At 43.0% G+C, this 17,735-nt stretch overlaps 22 non-coding genes across 22 annotated transcripts; all 22 read left to right on the top strand.

Annotated features, from left to right (window-relative positions):
• Positions 1-19: 19 nt before the first annotated feature.
• Positions 20-160, top strand: LOC134592860 (U4 spliceosomal RNA). The gene has a single exon (XR_010089425.1). It is a non-coding gene; the product is annotated as a U4 spliceosomal RNA (small nuclear RNA).
• Positions 161-639: 479 nt separating this feature from the next.
• Positions 640-806, top strand: LOC134590917 (U1 spliceosomal RNA). The gene has a single exon (XR_010087771.1). It is a non-coding gene; the product is annotated as a U1 spliceosomal RNA (small nuclear RNA).
• Positions 807-1,705: 899 nt separating this feature from the next.
• On the top strand, positions 1,706-1,846 carry LOC134593282 (U4 spliceosomal RNA). Its single transcript, XR_010089786.1, has one exon. It is a non-coding gene; the product is annotated as a U4 spliceosomal RNA (small nuclear RNA).
• A 477-nt stretch (positions 1,847-2,323) lies between these two features.
• LOC134590655 (U1 spliceosomal RNA) lies at positions 2,324-2,490 on the top strand. The gene has a single exon (XR_010087547.1). It is a non-coding gene; the product is annotated as a U1 spliceosomal RNA (small nuclear RNA).
• Positions 2,491-3,389: 899 nt separating this feature from the next.
• LOC134592349 (U4 spliceosomal RNA) lies at positions 3,390-3,530 on the top strand. The gene has a single exon (XR_010088989.1). It is a non-coding gene; the product is annotated as a U4 spliceosomal RNA (small nuclear RNA).
• Positions 3,531-4,002: 472 nt separating this feature from the next.
• LOC134589948 (U1 spliceosomal RNA) lies at positions 4,003-4,169 on the top strand. Its single transcript, XR_010086946.1, has one exon. It is a non-coding gene; the product is annotated as a U1 spliceosomal RNA (small nuclear RNA).
• Positions 4,170-5,068: 899 nt separating this feature from the next.
• Positions 5,069-5,209, top strand: LOC134592858 (U4 spliceosomal RNA). The gene has a single exon (XR_010089424.1). It is a non-coding gene; the product is annotated as a U4 spliceosomal RNA (small nuclear RNA).
• A 479-nt stretch (positions 5,210-5,688) lies between these two features.
• Positions 5,689-5,855, top strand: LOC134590467 (U1 spliceosomal RNA). The gene has a single exon (XR_010087387.1). It is a non-coding gene; the product is annotated as a U1 spliceosomal RNA (small nuclear RNA).
• An 899-nt stretch (positions 5,856-6,754) lies between these two features.
• LOC134592348 (U4 spliceosomal RNA) lies at positions 6,755-6,895 on the top strand. The gene has a single exon (XR_010088988.1). It is a non-coding gene; the product is annotated as a U4 spliceosomal RNA (small nuclear RNA).
• Positions 6,896-7,367: 472 nt separating this feature from the next.
• LOC134589947 (U1 spliceosomal RNA) lies at positions 7,368-7,534 on the top strand. The gene has a single exon (XR_010086945.1). It is a non-coding gene; the product is annotated as a U1 spliceosomal RNA (small nuclear RNA).
• Positions 7,535-8,433: 899 nt separating this feature from the next.
• LOC134593069 (U4 spliceosomal RNA) lies at positions 8,434-8,574 on the top strand. The gene has a single exon (XR_010089605.1). It is a non-coding gene; the product is annotated as a U4 spliceosomal RNA (small nuclear RNA).
• A 477-nt stretch (positions 8,575-9,051) lies between these two features.
• LOC134590654 (U1 spliceosomal RNA) lies at positions 9,052-9,218 on the top strand. The gene has a single exon (XR_010087546.1). It is a non-coding gene; the product is annotated as a U1 spliceosomal RNA (small nuclear RNA).
• Positions 9,219-10,117: 899 nt separating this feature from the next.
• On the top strand, positions 10,118-10,258 carry LOC134593281 (U4 spliceosomal RNA). The gene has a single exon (XR_010089785.1). It is a non-coding gene; the product is annotated as a U4 spliceosomal RNA (small nuclear RNA).
• A 477-nt stretch (positions 10,259-10,735) lies between these two features.
• LOC134590653 (U1 spliceosomal RNA) lies at positions 10,736-10,902 on the top strand. The gene has a single exon (XR_010087545.1). It is a non-coding gene; the product is annotated as a U1 spliceosomal RNA (small nuclear RNA).
• Positions 10,903-11,801: 899 nt separating this feature from the next.
• Positions 11,802-11,942, top strand: LOC134593280 (U4 spliceosomal RNA). Its single transcript, XR_010089784.1, has one exon. It is a non-coding gene; the product is annotated as a U4 spliceosomal RNA (small nuclear RNA).
• Positions 11,943-12,414: 472 nt separating this feature from the next.
• Positions 12,415-12,581, top strand: LOC134590991 (U1 spliceosomal RNA). Its single transcript, XR_010087835.1, has one exon. It is a non-coding gene; the product is annotated as a U1 spliceosomal RNA (small nuclear RNA).
• Positions 12,582-13,480: 899 nt separating this feature from the next.
• Positions 13,481-13,621, top strand: LOC134593068 (U4 spliceosomal RNA). The gene has a single exon (XR_010089604.1). It is a non-coding gene; the product is annotated as a U4 spliceosomal RNA (small nuclear RNA).
• A 472-nt stretch (positions 13,622-14,093) lies between these two features.
• LOC134589946 (U1 spliceosomal RNA) lies at positions 14,094-14,260 on the top strand. The gene has a single exon (XR_010086944.1). It is a non-coding gene; the product is annotated as a U1 spliceosomal RNA (small nuclear RNA).
• An 899-nt stretch (positions 14,261-15,159) lies between these two features.
• LOC134592857 (U4 spliceosomal RNA) lies at positions 15,160-15,300 on the top strand. The gene has a single exon (XR_010089423.1). It is a non-coding gene; the product is annotated as a U4 spliceosomal RNA (small nuclear RNA).
• Positions 15,301-15,779: 479 nt separating this feature from the next.
• LOC134590916 (U1 spliceosomal RNA) lies at positions 15,780-15,946 on the top strand. The gene has a single exon (XR_010087770.1). It is a non-coding gene; the product is annotated as a U1 spliceosomal RNA (small nuclear RNA).
• An 899-nt stretch (positions 15,947-16,845) lies between these two features.
• On the top strand, positions 16,846-16,986 carry LOC134593279 (U4 spliceosomal RNA). Its single transcript, XR_010089783.1, has one exon. It is a non-coding gene; the product is annotated as a U4 spliceosomal RNA (small nuclear RNA).
• A 469-nt stretch (positions 16,987-17,455) lies between these two features.
• Positions 17,456-17,622, top strand: LOC134590466 (U1 spliceosomal RNA). The gene has a single exon (XR_010087386.1). It is a non-coding gene; the product is annotated as a U1 spliceosomal RNA (small nuclear RNA).
• Positions 17,623-17,735: the final 113 nt, after the last annotated feature.

Raw genomic sequence — 17,735 nt, 5'->3', positions numbered from 1 at the left:
CTGGCCCACTTGAACAGTTAACTTTGCGCAGTGGCAGTATCGTAGCCCATGAGGTCAATCCGAGGCGTGATTATTGCTAATTGAAAACTTTACCCAATACCCCGCCATGATGACTTGAAATACAGTCAGCATTGGCAATTTTTGACAGGCTCTAAGGAGACTGAAAGATTGGTTTAAAAAAAGTTTATGGCGCCCCATGTCTAGGGCGTGTCTTACGTGACTCCCGTTTCTTCCTGAGCTCTGTTGCACCATTCCTTCCGCTGGCTTCCTTGCATTTCCCTTTTACCTTTCTCTCCCACTGAATCCACTTGTTTCCGGCAGCACACTATTCTCACTACATGCTACGAATTCCCATCCTTCGGCTCATTGGCCTAGCATTTGCCTTTATGCAAATTGCTCCTTCGCACCCTGAATCCAGCTCAATTATTCACACCTAACCACCTGAAGGCACTAAAATTACTGGTAGCTAAGGAAAACAACGATCAGCCACGAGGTTTGGTAATCTTTTGTAGCCTTCTATCATTTGGATTATTTATTTGCTCTTCTTTTTTTTTTTTTTTTAAACTTGCTTTATTATTTCACCACAGCCTAAAGGAAAGGCTTCCCAGCGGGCGTGCCTTTGAATGTACCCATCATGTCATACTTACCTGGCAGGGGAGCAATAGCCATGATCCCTAAGGTGGCTCTCCCAGAGTGAGGCTGGTTCATTGCACTCCGTACCAGTTGACCTCTGCGATTTCCTCAAATGTGGGAAACTCAACTGCATAATTTATGGTAGTGGGGGACTGCGTTCGCGCTTTCCCCTGTGTTTGCTTGTTTGACAAAAATAGAGAACTTCACCAATTCTGACGAAGGATAATTTCAGCCACGGCACCCGTCTTCTTTGGCTCTTACTTTCCACATCAAGCAGGCAGCGACAATCATTTCCTAGGCTTGATCATTTTTATTATCTATGTTTTCTGGAGACCAGTTTTAAGCCAGAATTTCACTTTTTATTTTAACTTTTCAGCTTTTTTTTCATCATTTTTTTATCCTGACTTCTTTTGATTTATTGTATGCTTCAATGCAATGGAAGAAATAAAGAATTGGAGACCTATATTACGTCTTCCAACAGAACGTAACGTTTGATTGAATTTCTGGGAAAAAAAGATTTTCTGGATCAAGGCAGTGAATTGCCGCTTGAGACAATCAGACCAAACCTTAGGAATAGCTGGGTGGTCGCTAGCACTTACTAATGAACACCATGGAATTTTGAAAAAGCCACCACAAATGTTCTTTCAGCCCTGTTGAGTGTGGATGAAGAGAAGACAGGTGCTAGGCAAGGGTCATTCCTATCGATGGAGTCATGAAATGTGTGACTTTGGGGACGAACGTAGACCAGCGGATTGTGTACTCTGCCTAATGGCTGCTGTAGTAGAATCTTGGCAAAACTGTTTCCAAAGAGAGAAAAAAAATTGTACAAGGTTTGCTGCAAGATATGGTTGCCCTCACTCTCTGTTATAGGTTTGGAACCATTCCAAGATGCCATATAAGAAGACCGAGGAATTTGTTGGGGTTTAAGCTTCCCTGTAGGAGGAAGCGGGCCTAATTAGAATATTGCCTCCCATAATCCTTTGCAATGGCTTATGGTCATGAACTTTTTCTCACCGCTGTCTTAAAGTGTCCTTACGTGGTAGCTCTTAAAAGCTGGCCCACTTGAACAGCTAGCTTTGCGCAGTGGCAGTATCGTAGCCCATGAGGTCAATCCGAGGCGTGATTATTGCTAATTGAAAACTTTACCCAATACCCTGCCATGATGACTTGAAATACAGTCAGCATTGGCAATTTTTGACAGGCTCTAAGGAGATTGAAAGATTGGTTTAATAAAAGTTTATGGCGCCCCATGTCTAGGGCGTGTCTTACGTGACTCCCGTTTCTTCCTGAGCTCTGTTGCACCATTCCTTCCGCTGGCTTCCTTGCATTTCCCTTTTACCTTTCTCTCCCACTGAATCCACTTGTTTCCGGCAGCACACTATTCTCACTACATGCTACGAATTCCCATCCTTCGGCTCATTGGCCTAGCATTTGCCTTTATGCAAATTGCTCCTTCGCACCCTGAATCCAGCTCAATTATTCACACCTAACCACCTGAAGGCACTAAAATTACTGGTAGCTAAGGAAAACAACGATCAGCCACGAGGTTTGGTAATCTTTTGTAGCCTTCTATCATTTGGATTATTTATTTGCTCTTCTTTTTTTTTTTTTTTAACTTGCTTTATTATTTCACCACAGCCTAAAGGAAAGGCTTCCCATCGGGCGTGCCTTTGAATGTACCCGTCATGTCATACTTACCTGGCAGGGGAGCAATAGCCATGCTCCCTAAGGTGGCTCTCCCAGAGTGAGGCTGGTTCATTGCACTCCGTACCAGTTGACCTCTGCGATTTCCTCAAATGTGGGAAACTCGACTGCATAATTTATGGTAGTGGGGGACTGCGTTCGCGCTTTCCCCTGTGTTTGCTTGTTTGACAAAAATAGAGAACTTCACCAATTCTGACGAAGGATAATTTCAGCCACGGCACCCGTCTTCTTTGGCTCTTACTTTCCACATCAAGCAGGCAGCGACAATCATTTCCTAGGCTTGATCATTTTTATTATCTATGTTTTCTGGAGACCAGTTTTAAGCCAGAATTTCACTTTTTATTTTAACTTTTCAGCTTTTTTTTCATCATTTTTTTATCCTGACTTCTTTTGATTTATTGTATGCTTCAATGCAATGGAAGAAATAAAGAATTGGAGACCTATATTACGTCTTCCAACAGAACGTAACGTTTGATTGAATTTCTGGGAAAAAAAGATTTTCTGGATCAAATCAGTGAATTGCCGCTTGAGACAATCAGACCAAACCTTAGGAATAGCTGGGTGGTCGCTAACACTTACTAATGAACACCATGGAATTTTGAAAAAGCCACCACAAATGTTCTTTCAGCCCTGTTGAGTGTGGATGAAGAGAAGACAGGTGCTAGGCAAGGGTCATTCCTATCGATGGAGTCATGAAATGTGTGACTTTGGGGACGAACGTAGACCAGCGGATTGTGTACTCTGCCTAATGGCTGCTGTAGTAGAATCTTGGCAAAACTGTTTCCAAAGAGAGAAAAAAAATTGTACAAGGTTTGCTGCAAGATATGGTTGCCCTCACTCTCTGTTATAGGTTTGGAACCATTCCAAGATGCCATATAAGAAGACCGAGGAATTTGTTGGGGTTTAAGCTTCCCTGTAGGAGGAAGCGGGCCTAATTAGAATATTGCCTCCCATAATCCTTTGCAATGGCTTATGGTCATGAACTTTTTCTCACCGCTGTCTTAAAGTGTCCTTACGTGGTAGCTCTTAAAAGCTGGCCCACTTGAACAGCTAGCTTTGCGCAGTGGCAGTATCGTAGCCCATGAGGTCAATCCGAGGCGTGATTATTGCTAATTGAAAACTTTACCCAATACCCCGCCATGATGACTTGAAATACAGTCAGCATTGGCAATTTTTGACAGGCTCTAAGGAGACTGAAAGATTGGTTTAATAAAAGTTTATGGCGCCCCATGTCTAGGGCGTGTCTTACGTGACTCCCGTTTCTTCCTGAGCTCTGTTGCACCATTCCTTCCGCTGGCTTCTTAGCATTTCCCTTTTACCTTTCTCTCCCACTGAATTCACTTGTTTCCGGCAGCACACTATTCTCACTACATGCTACGAATTCCCATCCTTCGGCTCATTGGCCTAGCATTTGCCTTTATGCAAATTGCTCCTTCGCACCCTGAATCCAGCTCAATTATTCACACCTAACCACCTGAAGGCACTAAAATTACTGGTAGCTAAGGAAAACAACGATCAGCCACGAGGTTTGGTAATCTTTTGTAGCCTTCTATCATTTGGATTATTTATTTGCTTTTTTTTTTTTTTTAACTTGCTTTATTATTTCACCACAGCCTAAAGGAAAGGCTTCCCAGCGGGCGTGCCTTTGAATGTACCCGTCATGTCATACTTACCTGGCAGGGGAGCAATAGCCATGATCCCTAAGGTGGCTCTCCCAGAGTGAGGCTGGTTCATTGCACTCCGTACCAGTTGACCTCTGCGATTTCCTCAAATGTGGGAAACTCGACTGCATAATTTATGGTAGTGGGGGACTGCGTTCGCGCTTTCCCCTGTGTTTGCTTGTTTGACAAAAATAGAGAACTTCACCAATTCTGATGAAGGATAATTTCAGCCACGGCACCCGTCTTCTTTGGCTCTTACTTTCCACATCAAGCAGGCAGCGACAATCATTTCCTAGGCTTGATCATTTTTATTATCTATGTTTTCTGGAGACCAGTTTTAAGCCAGAATTTCACTTTTTATTTTAACTTTTCAGCTTTTTTTTCATCATTTTTTTATCCTGACTTCTTTTGATTTATTGTATGCTTCAATGCAATGGAAGAAATAAAGAATTGGAGACCTATATTACGTCTTCCAACAGAACGTAACGTTTGATTGAATTTCTGGGAAAAAAAGATTTTCTGGATCAAGGCAGTGAATTGCCGCTTGAGACAATCAGACCAAACCTTAGGAATAGCTGGGTGGTCGCTAGCACTTACTAATGAACACCATGGAATTTTGAAAAAGCCACCACAAATGTTCTTTCAGCCCTGTTGAGTGTGGATGAAGAGAAGACAGGTGCTAGGCAAGGGTCATTCCTATCGATGGAGTCATGAAATGTGTGACTTTGGGGACGAACGTAGACCAGCGGATTGTGTACTCTGCCTAATGGCTGCTGTAGTAGAATCTTGGCAAAACTGTTTCCAAAGAGAGAAAAAAAATTGTACAAGGTTTGCTGCAAGATATGGTTGCCCTCACTCTCTGTTATAGGTTTGGAACCATTCCAAGATGCCATATAAGAAGACCGAGGAATTTGTTGGGGTTTAAGCTTCCCTGTAGGAGGAAGCGGGCCTAATTAGAATATTGCCTCCCACAATCCTTTGCAATGGCTTATGGTCATGAACTTTTTCTCACCGCTGTCTTAAAGTGTCCTTATGTGGTAGCTCTTAAAAGCTGGCCCACTTGAACAGTTAACTTTGCGCAGTGGCAGTATCGTAGCCCATGAGGTCAATCCGAGGCGTGATTATTGCTAATTGAAAACTTTACCCAATACCCCGCCATGATGACTTGAAATACAGTCAGCATTGGCAATTTTTGACAGGCTCTAAGGAGACTGAAAGATTGGTTTAAAAAAAGTTTATGGCGCCCCATGTCTAGGGCGTGTCTTACGTGACTCCCGTTTCTTCCTGAGCTCTGTTGCACCATTCCTTCCGCTGGCTTCCTTGCATTTCCCTTTTACCTTTCTCTCCCACTGAATCCACTTGTTTCCGGCAGCACACTATTCTCACTACATGCTACGAATTCCCATCCTTCGGCTCATTGGCCTAGCATTTGCCTTTATGCAAATTGCTCCTTCGCACCCTGAATCCAGCTCAATTATTCACACCTAACCACCTGAAGGCACTAAAATTACTGGTAGCTAAGGAAAACAACGATCAGCCACGAGGTTTGGTAATCTTTTGTAGCCTTCTATCATTTGGATTATTTATTTGCTCTTCTTTTTTTTTTTTTTTTAAACTTGCTTTATTATTTCACCACAGCCTAAAGGAAAGGCTTCCCAGCGGGCGTGCCTTTGAATGTACCCATCATGTCATACTTACCTGGCAGGGGAGCAATAGCCATGATCCCTAAGGTGGCTCTCCCAGAGTGAGGCTGGTTCATTGCACTCCGTACCAGTTGACCTCTGCGATTTCCTCAAATGTGGGAAACTCGACTGTATAATTTATGGTAGTGGGGGACTGCGTTCGCGCTTTCCCCTGTGTTTGCTTGTTTGACAAAAATAGAGAACTTCACCAATTCTGATGAAGGATAATTTCAGCCACGGCACCCGTCTTCTTTGGCTCTTACTTTCCACATCAAGCAGGCAGCGACAATCATTTCCTAGGCTTGATCATTTTTATTATCTATGTTTTCTGGAGACCAGTTTTAAGCCAGAATTTCACTTTTTAGTTTAACTTTTCAGCTTTTTTTTCATCATTTTTTTATCCTGACTTCTTTTGATTTATTGTATGCTTCAATGCAATGGAAGAAATAAAGAATTGGAGACCTATATTACGTCTTCCAACAGAACGTAACGTTTGATTGAATTTCTGGGAAAAAAAGATTTTCTGGATCAAGGCAGTGAATTGCCGCTTGAGACAATCAGACCAAACCTTAGGAATAGCTGGGTGGTCGCTAGCACTTACTAATGAACACCATGGAATTTTGAAAAAGCCACCACAAATGTTCTTTCAGCCCTGTTGAGTGTGGATGAAGAGAAGACAGGTGCTAGGCAAGGGTCATTCCTATCGATGGAGTCATGAAATGTGTGACTTTGGGGACGAACGTAGACCAGCGGATTGTGTACTCTGCCTAATGGCTGCTGTAGTAGAATCTTGGCAAAACTGTTTCCAAAGAGAGAAAAAAAATTGTACAAGGTTTGCTGCAAGATATGGTTGCCCTCACTCTCTGTTATAGGTTTGGAACCATTCCAAGATGCCATATAAGAAGACCGAGGAATTTGTTGGGGTTTAAGCTTCCCTGTAGGAGGAAGCGGGCCTAATTAGAATATTGCCTCCCATAATCCTTTGCAATGGCTTATGGTCATGAACTTTTTCTCACCGCTGTCTTAAAGTGTCCTTACGTGGTAGCTCTTAAAAGCTGGCCCACTTGAACAGCTAGCTTTGCGCAGTGGCAGTATCGTAGCCCATGAGGTCAATCCGAGGCGTGATTATTGCTAATTGAAAACTTTACCCAATACCCCGCCATGATGACTTGAAATACAGTCAGCATTGGCAATTTTTGACAGGCTCTAAGGAGACTGAAAGATTGGTTTAATAAAAGTTTATGGCGCCCCATGTCTAGGGCGTGTCTTACGTGACTCCCGTTTCTTCCTGAGCTCTGTTGCACCATTCCTTCCGCTGGCTTCTTAGCATTTCCCTTTTACCTTTCTCTCCCACTGAATTCACTTGTTTCCGGCAGCACACTATTCTCACTACATGCTACGAATTCCCATCCTTCGGCTCATTGGCCTAGCATTTGCCTTTATGCAAATTGCTCCTTCGCACCCTGAATCCAGCTCAATTATTCACACCTAACCACCTGAAGGCACTAAAATTACTGGTAGCTAAGGAAAACAACGATCAGCCACGAGGTTTGGTAATCTTTTGTAGCCTTCTATCATTTGGATTATTTATTTGCTTTTTTTTTTTTTTTAACTTGCTTTATTATTTCACCACAGCCTAAAGGAAAGGCTTCCCAGCGGGCGTGCCTTTGAATGTACCCGTCATGTCATACTTACCTGGCAGGGGAGCAATAGCCATGATCCCTAAGGTGGCTCTCCCAGAGTGAGGCTGGTTCATTGCACTCCGTACCAGTTGACCTCTGCGATTTCCTCAAATGTGGGAAACTCGACTGCATAATTTATGGTAGTGGGGGACTGCGTTCGCGCTTTCCCCTGTGTTTGCTTGTTTGACAAAAATAGAGAACTTCACCAATTCTGACGAAGGATAATTTCAGCCACGGCACCCGTCTTCTTTGGCTCTTACTTTCCGCATCAAGCAGGCAGCGACAATCATTTCCTAGGCTTGATCATTTTTATTATCTATGTTTTCTGGAGACCAGTTTTAAGCCAGAATTTCACTTTTTATTTTAACTTTTCAGCTTTTTTTTCATCATTTTTTTATCCTGACTTCTTTTGATTTATTGTATGCTTCAATGCAATGGAAGAAATAAAGAATTGGAGACCTATATTACGTCTTCCAACAGAACGTAACGTTTGATTGAATTTCTGGGAAAAAAAAAATTTCTGGATCAAGGCAGTGAATTGCCGCTTGAGACAATCAGACCAAACCTTAGGAATAGCTGGGTGGTCGCTAGCACTTACTAATGAACACCATGGAATTTTGAAAAAGCCACCACAAATGTTCTTTCAGCCCTGTTGAGTGTGGATGAAGAGAAGACAGGTGCTAGGCAAGGGTCATTCCTATCGATGGAGTCATGAAATGTGTGACTTTGGGGACGAACGTAGACCAGCGGATTGTGTACTCTGCCTAATGGCTGCTGTAGTAGAATCTTGGCAAAACCGTTTCCAAAGAGAGAAAAAAAATTGTACAAGGTTTGCTGCAAGATATGGTTGCCCTCACTCTCTGTTATAGGTTTGGAACCATTCCAAGATGCCATATAAGAAGACCGAGGAATTTGTTGGGGTTTAAGCTTCCCTGTAGGAGGAAGCGGGCCTAATTAGAATATTGCCTCCCACAATCCTTTGCAATGGCTTATGGTCATGAACTTTTTCTCACCGCTGTCTTAAAGTGTCCTTACGTGGTAGCTCTTAAAAGCTGGCCCACTTGAACAGTTATCTTTGCGCAGTGGCAGTATCGTAGCCCATGAGGTCAATCCGAGGCGTGATTATTGCTAATTGAAAACTTTACCCAATACCCCGCCATGATGACTTGAAATACAGTCAGCATTGGCAATTTTTGACAGGCTCTAAGGGGACTGAAAGATTGGTTTAAAAAAAGTTTATGGCGCCCCATGTCTAGGGCGTGTCTTACGTGACTCCCGTTTCTTCCTGAGCTCTGTTGCACCATTCCTTCCGCTGGCTTCCTTGCATTTCCCTTTTACCTTTCTCTCCCACTGAATCCACTTGTTTCCGGCAGCACACTATTCTCACTACATGCTACGAATTCCCATCCTTCGGCTCATTGGCCTAGCATTTGCCTTTATGCAAATTGCTCCTTCGCACCCTGAATCCAGCTCAATTATTCACACCTAACCACCTGAAGGCACTAAAATTACTGGTAGCTAAGGAAAACAACGATCAGCCACGAGGTTTGGTAATCTTTTGTAGCCTTCTATCATTTGGATTATTTATTTGCTCTTCTTTTTTTTTTTTTTTAACTTGCTTTATTATTTCACCACAGCCTAAAGGAAAGGCTTCCCAGCGGGCGTGCCTTTGAATGTACCCGTCATGTCATACTTACCTGGCAGGGGAGCAATAGCCATGCTCCCTAAGGTGGCTCTCCCAGAGTGAGGCTGGTTCATTGCACTCCGTACCAGTTGACCTCTGCGATTTCCTCAAATGTGGGAAACTCGACTGCATAATTTATGGTAGTGGGGGACTGCGTTCGCGCTTTCCCCTGTGTTTGCTTGTTTGACAAAAATAGAGAACTTCACCAATTCTGATGAAGGATAATTTCAGCCACGGCACCCGTCTTCTTTGGCTCTTACTTTCCACATCAAGCAGGCAGCGACAATCATTTCCTAGGCTTGATCATTTTTATTATCTATGTTTTCTGGAGACCAGTTTTAAGCCAGAATTTCACTTTTTATTTTAACTTTTCAGCTTTTTTTTCATCATTTTTTTATCCTGACTTCTTTTGATTTATTGTATGCTTCAATGCAATGGAAGAAATAAAGAATTGGAGACCTATATTACGTCTTCCAACAGAACGTAACGTTTGATTGAATTTCTGGGAAAAAAAGATTTTCTGGATCAAGGCAGTGAATTGCCGCTTGAGACAATCAGACCAAACCTTAGGAATAGCTGGGTGGTCGCTAGCACTTACTAATGAACACCATGGAATTTTGAAAAAGCCACCACAAATGTTCTTTCAGCCCTGTTGAGTGTGGATGAAGAGAAGACAGGTGCTAGGCAAGGGTCATTCCTATCGATGCAGTCATGAAATGTGTGACTTTGGGGACGAACGTAGACCAGCGGATTGTGTACTCTGCCTAATGGCTGCTGTAGTAGAATCTTGGCAAAACTGTTTCCAAAGAGAGAAAAAAAATTGTACAAGGTTTGCTGCAAGATATGGTTGCCCTCACTCTCTGTTATAGGTTTGGAACCATTCCAAGATGCCATATAAGAAGACCGAGGAATTTGTTGGGGTTTAAGCTTCCCTGTAGGAGGAAGCGGGCCTAATTAGAATATTGCCTCCCATAATCCTTTGCAATGGCTTATGGTCATGAACTTTTTCTCACCGCTGTCTTAAAGTGTCCTTACGTGGTAGCTCTTAAAAGCTGGCCCACTTGAACAGCTAGCTTTGCGCAGTGGCAGTATCGTAGCCCATGAGGTCAATCCGAGGCGTGATTATTGCTAATTGAAAACTTTACCCAATACCCTGCCATGATGACTTGAAATACAGTCAGCATTGGCAATTTTTGACAGGCTCTAAGGAGATTGAAAGATTGGTTTAATAAAAGTTTATGGCGCCCCATGTCTAGGGCGTGTCTTACGTGACTCCTGTTTCTTCCTGAGCTCTGTTGCACCATTCCTTCCGCTGGCTTCCTTGCATTTCCCTTTTACCTTTCTCTCCCACTGAATCCACTTGTTTCCGGCAGCACACTATTCTCACTACATGCTACGAATTCCCATCCTTCGGCTCATTGGCCTAGCATTTGCCTTTATGCAAATTGCTCCTTCGCACCCTGAATCCAGCTCAATTATTCACACCTAACCACCTGAAGGCACTAAAATTACTGGTAGCTAAGGAAAACAACGATCAGCCACGAGGTTTGGTAATCTTTTGTAGCCTTCTATCATTTGGATTATTTATTTGCTCTTCTTTTTTTTTTTTTTTAACTTGCTTTATTATTTCACCACAGCCTAAAGGAAAGGCTTCCCAGCGGGCGTGCCTTTGAATGTACCCGTCATGTCATACTTACCTGGCAGGGGAGCAATAGCCATGCTCCCTAAGGTGGCTCTCCCAGAGTGAGGCTGGTTCATTGCACTCCGTACCAGTTGACCTCTGCGATTTCCTCAAATGTGGGAAACTCGACTGCATAATTTATGGTAGTGGGGGACTGCGTTCGCGCTTTCCCCTGTGTTTGCTTGTTTGACAAAAATAGAGAACTTCACCAATTCTGATGAAGGATAATTTCAGCCACGGCACCCGTCTTCTTTGGCTCTTACTTTCCACATCAAGCAGGCAGCGACAATCATTTCCTAGGCTTGATCATTTTTATTATCTATGTTTTCTGGAGACCAGTTTTAAGCCAGAATTTCACTTTTTATTTTAACTTTTCAGCTTTTTTTTCATCATTTTTTTATCCTGACTTCTTTTGATTTATTGTATGCTTCAATGCAATGGAAGAAATAAAGAATTGGAGACCTATATTACGTCTTCCAACAGAACGTAACGTTTGATTGAATTTCTGGGAAAAAAAGATTTTCTGGATCAAGGCAGTGAATTGCCGCTTGAGACAATCAGACCAAACCTTAGGAATAGCTGGGTGGTCGCTAGCACTTACTAATGAACACCATGGAATTTTGAAAAAGCCACCACAAATGTTCTTTCAGCCCTGTTGAGTGTGGATGAAGAGAAGACAGGTGCTAGGCAAGGGTCATTCCTATCGATGCAGTCATGAAATGTGTGACTTTGGGGACGAACGTAGACCAGCGGATTGTGTACTCTGCCTAATGGCTGCTGTAGTAGAATCTTGGCAAAACTGTTTCCAAAGAGAGAAAAAAAATTGTACAAGGTTTGCTGCAAGATATGGTTGCCCTCACTCTCTGTTATAGGTTTGGAACCATTCCAAGATGCCATATAAGAAGACCGAGGAATTTGTTGGGGTTTAAGCTTCCCTGTAGGAGGAAGCGGGCCTAATTAGAATATTGCCTCCCATAATCCTTTGCAATGGCTTATGGTCATGAACTTTTTCTCACCGCTGTCTTAAAGTGTCCTTACGTGGTAGCTCTTAAAAGCTGGCCCACTTGAACAGCTAGCTTTGCGCAGTGGCAGTATCGTAGCCCATGAGGTCAATCCGAGGCGTGATTATTGCTAATTGAAAACTTTACCCAATACCCTGCCATGATGACTTGAAATACAGTCAGCATTGGCAATTTTTGACAGGCTCTAAGGAGACTGAAAGATTGGTTTAATAAAAGTTTATGGCGCCCCATGTCTAGGGCGTGTCTTACGTGACTCCCGTTTCTTCCTGAGCTCTGTTGCACCATTCCTTCCGCTGGCTTCTTAGCATTTCCCTTTTACCTTTCTCTCCCACTGAATTCACTTGTTTCCGGCAGCACACTATTCTCACTACATGCTACGAATTCCCATCCTTCGGCTCATTGGCCTAGCATTTGCCTTTATGCAAATTGCTCCTTCGCACCCTGAATCCAGCTCAATTATTCACACCTAACCACCTGAAGGCACTAAAATTACTGGTAGCTAAGGAAAACAACGATCAGCCACGAGGTTTGGTAATCTTTTGTAGCCTTCTATCATTTGGATTATTTATTTGCTTTTTTTTTTTTTTAAACTTACTTTATTATTTCACCACAGCCTAAAGGAAAGGCTTCCCAGCGGGCGTGCCTTTGAATGTACCCATCATGTCATACTTACCTGGCAGGGGAGCAATAGCCATGATCCCTAAGGTGGCTCTCCCAGAGTGAGGCTGGTTCATTGCACTCCGTACCAGTTGACCTCTGCGATTTCCTCAAATGTGGGAAACTCGACTGCATAATTTATGGTAGTGGGGGACTGCATTCGCGCTTTCCCCTGTGTTTGCTTGTTTGACAAAAATAGAGAACTTCACCAATTCTGACGAAGGATAATTTCAGCCACGGCACCCGTCTTCTTTGGCTCTTACTTTCCGCATCAAGCAGGCAGCGACAATCATTTCCTAGGCTTGATCATTTTTATTATCTATGTTTTCTGGAGACCAGTTTTAAGCCAGAATTTCACTTTTTATTTTAACTTTTCAGCTTTTTTTTCATCATTTTTTTATCCTGACTTCTTTTGATTTATTGTATGCTTCAATGCAATGGAAGAAATAAAGAATTGGAGACCTATATTACGTCTTCCAACAGAACGTAACGTTTGATTGAATTTCTGGGAAAAAAAAAATTTCTGGATCAAGGCAGTGAATTGCCGCTTGAGACAATCAGACCAAACCTTAGGAATAGCTGGGTGGTCGCTAGCACTTACTAATGAACACCATGGAATTTTGAAAAAGCCACCACAAATGTTCTTTCAGCCCTGTTGAGTGTGGATGAAGAGAAGACAGGTGCTAGGCAAGGGTCATTCCTATCGATGGAGTCATGAAATGTGTGACTTTGGGGACGAACGTAGACCAGCGGATTGTGTACTCTGCCTAATGGCTGCTGTAGTAGAATCTTGGCAAAACCGTTTCCAAAGAGAGAAAAAAAATTGTACAAGGTTTGCTGCAAGATATGGTTGCCCTCACTCTCTGTTATAGGTTTGGAACCATTCCAAGATGCCATATAAGAAGACCGAGGAATTTGTTGGGGTTTAAGCTTCCCTGTAGGAGGAAGCGGGCCTAATTAGAATATTGCCTCCCACAATCCTTTGCAATGGCTTATGGTCATGAACTTTTTCTCACCGCTGTCTTAAAGTGTCCTTACGTGGTAGCTCTTAAAAGCTGGCCCACTTGAACAGTTATCTTTGCGCAGTGGCAGTATCGTAGCCCATGAGGTCAATCCGAGGCGTGATTATTGCTAATTGAAAACTTTACCCAATACCCCGCCATGATGACTTGAAATACAGTCAGCATTGGCAATTTTTGACAGGCTCTAAGGGGACTGAAAGATTGGTTTAAAAAAAGTTTATGGCGCCCCATGTCTAGGGCGTGTCTTACGTGACTCCCGTTTCTTCCTGAGCTCTGTTGCACCATTCCTTCCGCTGGCTTCCTTGCATTTCCCTTTTACCTTTCTCTCCCACTGAATCCACTTGTTTCCGGCAGCACACTATTCTCACTACATGCTACGAATTCCCATCCTTCGGCTCATTGGCCTAGCATTTGCCTTTATGCAAATTGCTCCTTCGCACCCTGAATCCAGCTCAATTATTCACACCTAACCACCTGAAGGCACTAAAATTACTGGTAGCTAAGGAAAACAACGATCAGCCACGAGGTTTGGTAATCTTTTGTAGCCTTCTATCATTTGGATTATTTATTTGCTTTTTTTTTTTTTTTAACTTGCTTTATTATTTCACCACAGCCTAAAGGAAAGGCTTCCCAGCGGGCGTGCCTTTGAATGTACCCGTCATGTCATACTTACCTGGCAGGGGAGCAATAGCCATGATCCCTAAGGTGGCTCTCCCAGAGTGAGGCTGGTTCATTGCACTCCGTACCAGTTGACCTCTGCGATTTCCTCAAATGTGGGAAACTCGACTGCATAATTTATGGTAGTGGGGGACTGCGTTCGCGCTTTCCCCTGTTTTTGCTTGTTTGACAAAAATAGAGAACTTCACCAATTCTGATGAAGGACAATTTCAGCCACGGCACCCGTATTCTTTGGCTCTTACTTTCCGCATCAAGCAGGCAGCGACAATCATTTCCTAGGCTTGATCATTTTTATTATCTATGTTTTCTGGAGACCAGTTTTAAGCCAGAATTTCACTTTTTATTTTAACTTTTCAGCTTTTTTTTCATCATTTTTTTATCCTGACTTCTTTTGATTTATTGTATGCTTCAATGCAATGGAAGAAATAAAGAATTGGAGACCTATATTACGTCTTCCAACAGAACGTAACGTTTGATTGAATTTCTGGGAAAAAAAGATTTTCTGGATCAAGGCAGTGAATTGCCGCTTGAGACAATCAGACCAAACCTTAGGAATAGCTGGGTGGTCGCTAGCACTTACTAATGAACACCATGGAATTTTGAAAAAGCCACCACAAATGTTCTTTCAGCCCTGTTGAGTGTGGATGAAGAGAAGACAGGTGCTAGGCAAGGGTCATTCCTATCGATGGAGTCATGAAATGTGTGACTTTGGGGACGAACGTAGACCAGCGGATTGTGTACTCTGCCTAATGGCTGCTGTAGTAGAATCTTGGCAAAACTGTTTCCAAAGAGAGAAAAAAAATTGTACAAGGTTTGCTGCAAGATATGGTTGCCCTCACTCTCTGTTATAGGTTTGGAACCATTCCAAGATGCCATATAAGAAGACCGAGGAATTTGTTGGGGTTTAAGCTTCCCTGTAGGAGGAAGCGGGCCTAATTAGAATATTGCCTCCCACAATCCTTTGCAATGGCTTATGGTCATGAACTTTTTCTCACCGCTGTCTTAAAGTGTCCTTACGTGGTAGCTCTTAAAAGCTGGCCCACTTGAACAGTTAACTTTGCGCAGTGGCAGTATCGTAGCCCATGAGGTCAATCCGAGGCGTGATTATTGCTAATTGAAAACTTTACCCAATACCCCGCCATGATGACTTGAAATACAGTCAGCATTGGCAATTTTTGACAGGCTCTAAGGAGACTGAAAGATTGGTTTAAAAAAAGTTTATGGCGCCCCATGTCTAGGGCGTGTCTTACGTGACTCCCGTTTCTTCCTGAGCTCTGTTGCACCATTCCTTCCGCTGGCTTCCTTGCATTTCCCTTTTACCTTTCTCTCCCACTGAATCCACTTGTTTCCGGCAGCACACTATTCTCACTACATGCTACGAATTCCCATCCTTCGGCTCATTGGCCTAGCATTTGCCTTTATGCAAATTGCTCCTTCGCACCCTGAATCCAGCTCAATTATTCACACCTAACCACCTGAAGGCACTAAAATTACTGGTAGCTAAGGAAAACAACGATCAGCCACGAGGTTTGGTAATCTTTTGTAGCCTTCTATCATTTGGATTATTTATTTGCTCTTCTTTTTTTTTTTTTTTTAAACTTGCTTTATTATTTCACCACAGCCTAAAGGAAAGGCTTCCCAGCGGGCGTGCCTTTGAATGTACCCATCATGTCATACTTACCTGGCAGGGGAGCAATAGCCATGATCCCTAAGGTGGCTCTCCCAGAGTGAGGCTGGTTCATTGCACTCCGTACCAGTTGACCTCTGCGATTTCCTCAAATGTGGGAAACTCAACTGCATAATTTATGGTAGTGGGGGACTGCGTTCGCGCTTTCCCCTGTGTTTGCTTGTTTGACAAAAATAGAGAACTTCACCAATTCTGACGAAGGATAATTTCAGCCACGGCACCCGTCTTCTTTGGCTCTTACTTTCCACATCAAGCAGGCAGCGACAATCATTTCCTAGGCTTGATCATTTTTATTATCTATGTTTTCTGGAGACCAGTTTTAAGCCAGAATTTCACTTTTTATTTTAACTTTTCAGCTTTTTTTTCATCATTTTTTTATCCTGACTTCTTTTGATTTATTGTATGCTTCAATGCAATGGAAGAAATAAAGAATTGGAGACCTATATTACGTCTTCCAACAGAACGTAACGTTTGATTGAATTTCTGGGAAAAAAAGATTTTCTGGATCAAGGCAGTGAATTGCCGCTTGAGACAATCAGACCAAACCTTAGGAATAGCTGGGTGGTCGCTAGCACTTACTAATGAACACCATGGAATTTTGAAAAAGCCACCACAAATGTTCTTTCAGCCCTGTTGAGTGTGGATGAAGAGAAGACAGGTGCTAGGCAAGGGTCATTCCTATCGATGGAGTCATGAAATGTGTGACTTTGGGGACGAACGTAGACCAGCGGATTGTGTACTCTGCCTAATGGCTGCTGTAGTAGAATCTTGGCAAAACTGTTTCCAAAGAGAGAAAAAAAATTGTACAAGGTTTGCTGCAAGATATGGTTGCCCTCACTCTCTGTTATAGGTTTGGAACCATTCCAAGATGCCATATAAGAAGACCGAGGAATTTGTTGGGGTTTAAGCTTCCCTGTAGGAGGAAGCGGGCCTAATTAGAATATTGCCTCCCATAATCCTTTGCAATGGCTTATGGTCATGAACTTTTTCTCACCGCTGTCTTAAAGTGTCCTTACGTGGTAGCTCTTAAAAGCTGGCCCACTTGAACAGCTAGCTTTGCGCAGTGGCAGTATCGTAGCCCATGAGGTCAATCCGAGGCGTGATTATTGCTAATTGAAAACTTTACCCAATACCCTGCCATGATGACTTGAAATACAGTCAGCATTGGCAATTTTTGACAGGCTCTAAGGAGACTGAAAGATTGGTTTAATAAAAGTTTATGGCGCCCCATGTCTAGGGCGTGTCTTACGTGACTCCCGTTTCTTCCTGAGCTCTGTTGCACCATTCCTTCCGCTGGCTTCTTAGCATTTCCCTTTTACCTTTCTCTCCCACTGAATTCACTTGTTTCCGGCAGCACACTATTCTCACTACATGCTACGAATTCCCATCCTTCGGCTCATTGGCCTAGCATTTGCCTTTATGCAAATTGCTCCTTCGCACCCTGAATCCAGCTCAATTATTCACACCTAACCACCTGAAGGCACTAAAATTACTGGTAGCTAAGGAAAACAACGATCAGCCACGAGGTTTGGTAATCTTTTGTAGCCTTCTATCATTTGGATTATTTATTTGCTTTTTTTTTTTTAACTTACTTTATTATTTCACCACAGCCTAAAGGAAAGGCTTCCCAGCGGGCGTGCCTTTGAATGTACCCGTCATGTCATACTTACCTGGCAGGGGAGCAATAGCCATGATCCCTAAGGTGGCTCTCCCAGAGTGAGGCTGGTTCATTGCACTCCGTACCAGTTGACCTCTGCGATTTCCTCAAATGTGGGAAACTCGACTGTATAATTTATGGTAGTGGGGGACTGCGTTCGCGCTTTCCCCTGTGTTTGCTTGTTTGACAAAAATAGAGAACTTCACCAATTCTGACGAAGGATAATTTCAGCCACGGCACCCGTCTTCTTTGGCTCTTACTTTCCACATCAAGCAGGCAGCGACA

Source organism: Pelobates fuscus, chromosome 2, assembly GCF_036172605.1.
Source record: "Pelobates fuscus isolate aPelFus1 chromosome 2, aPelFus1.pri, whole genome shotgun sequence".
NCBI lineage: Eukaryota > Metazoa > Chordata > Amphibia > Anura > Pelobatidae > Pelobates > Pelobates fuscus.
This window is presented reverse-complemented; position numbering and strand designations above follow the sequence as displayed.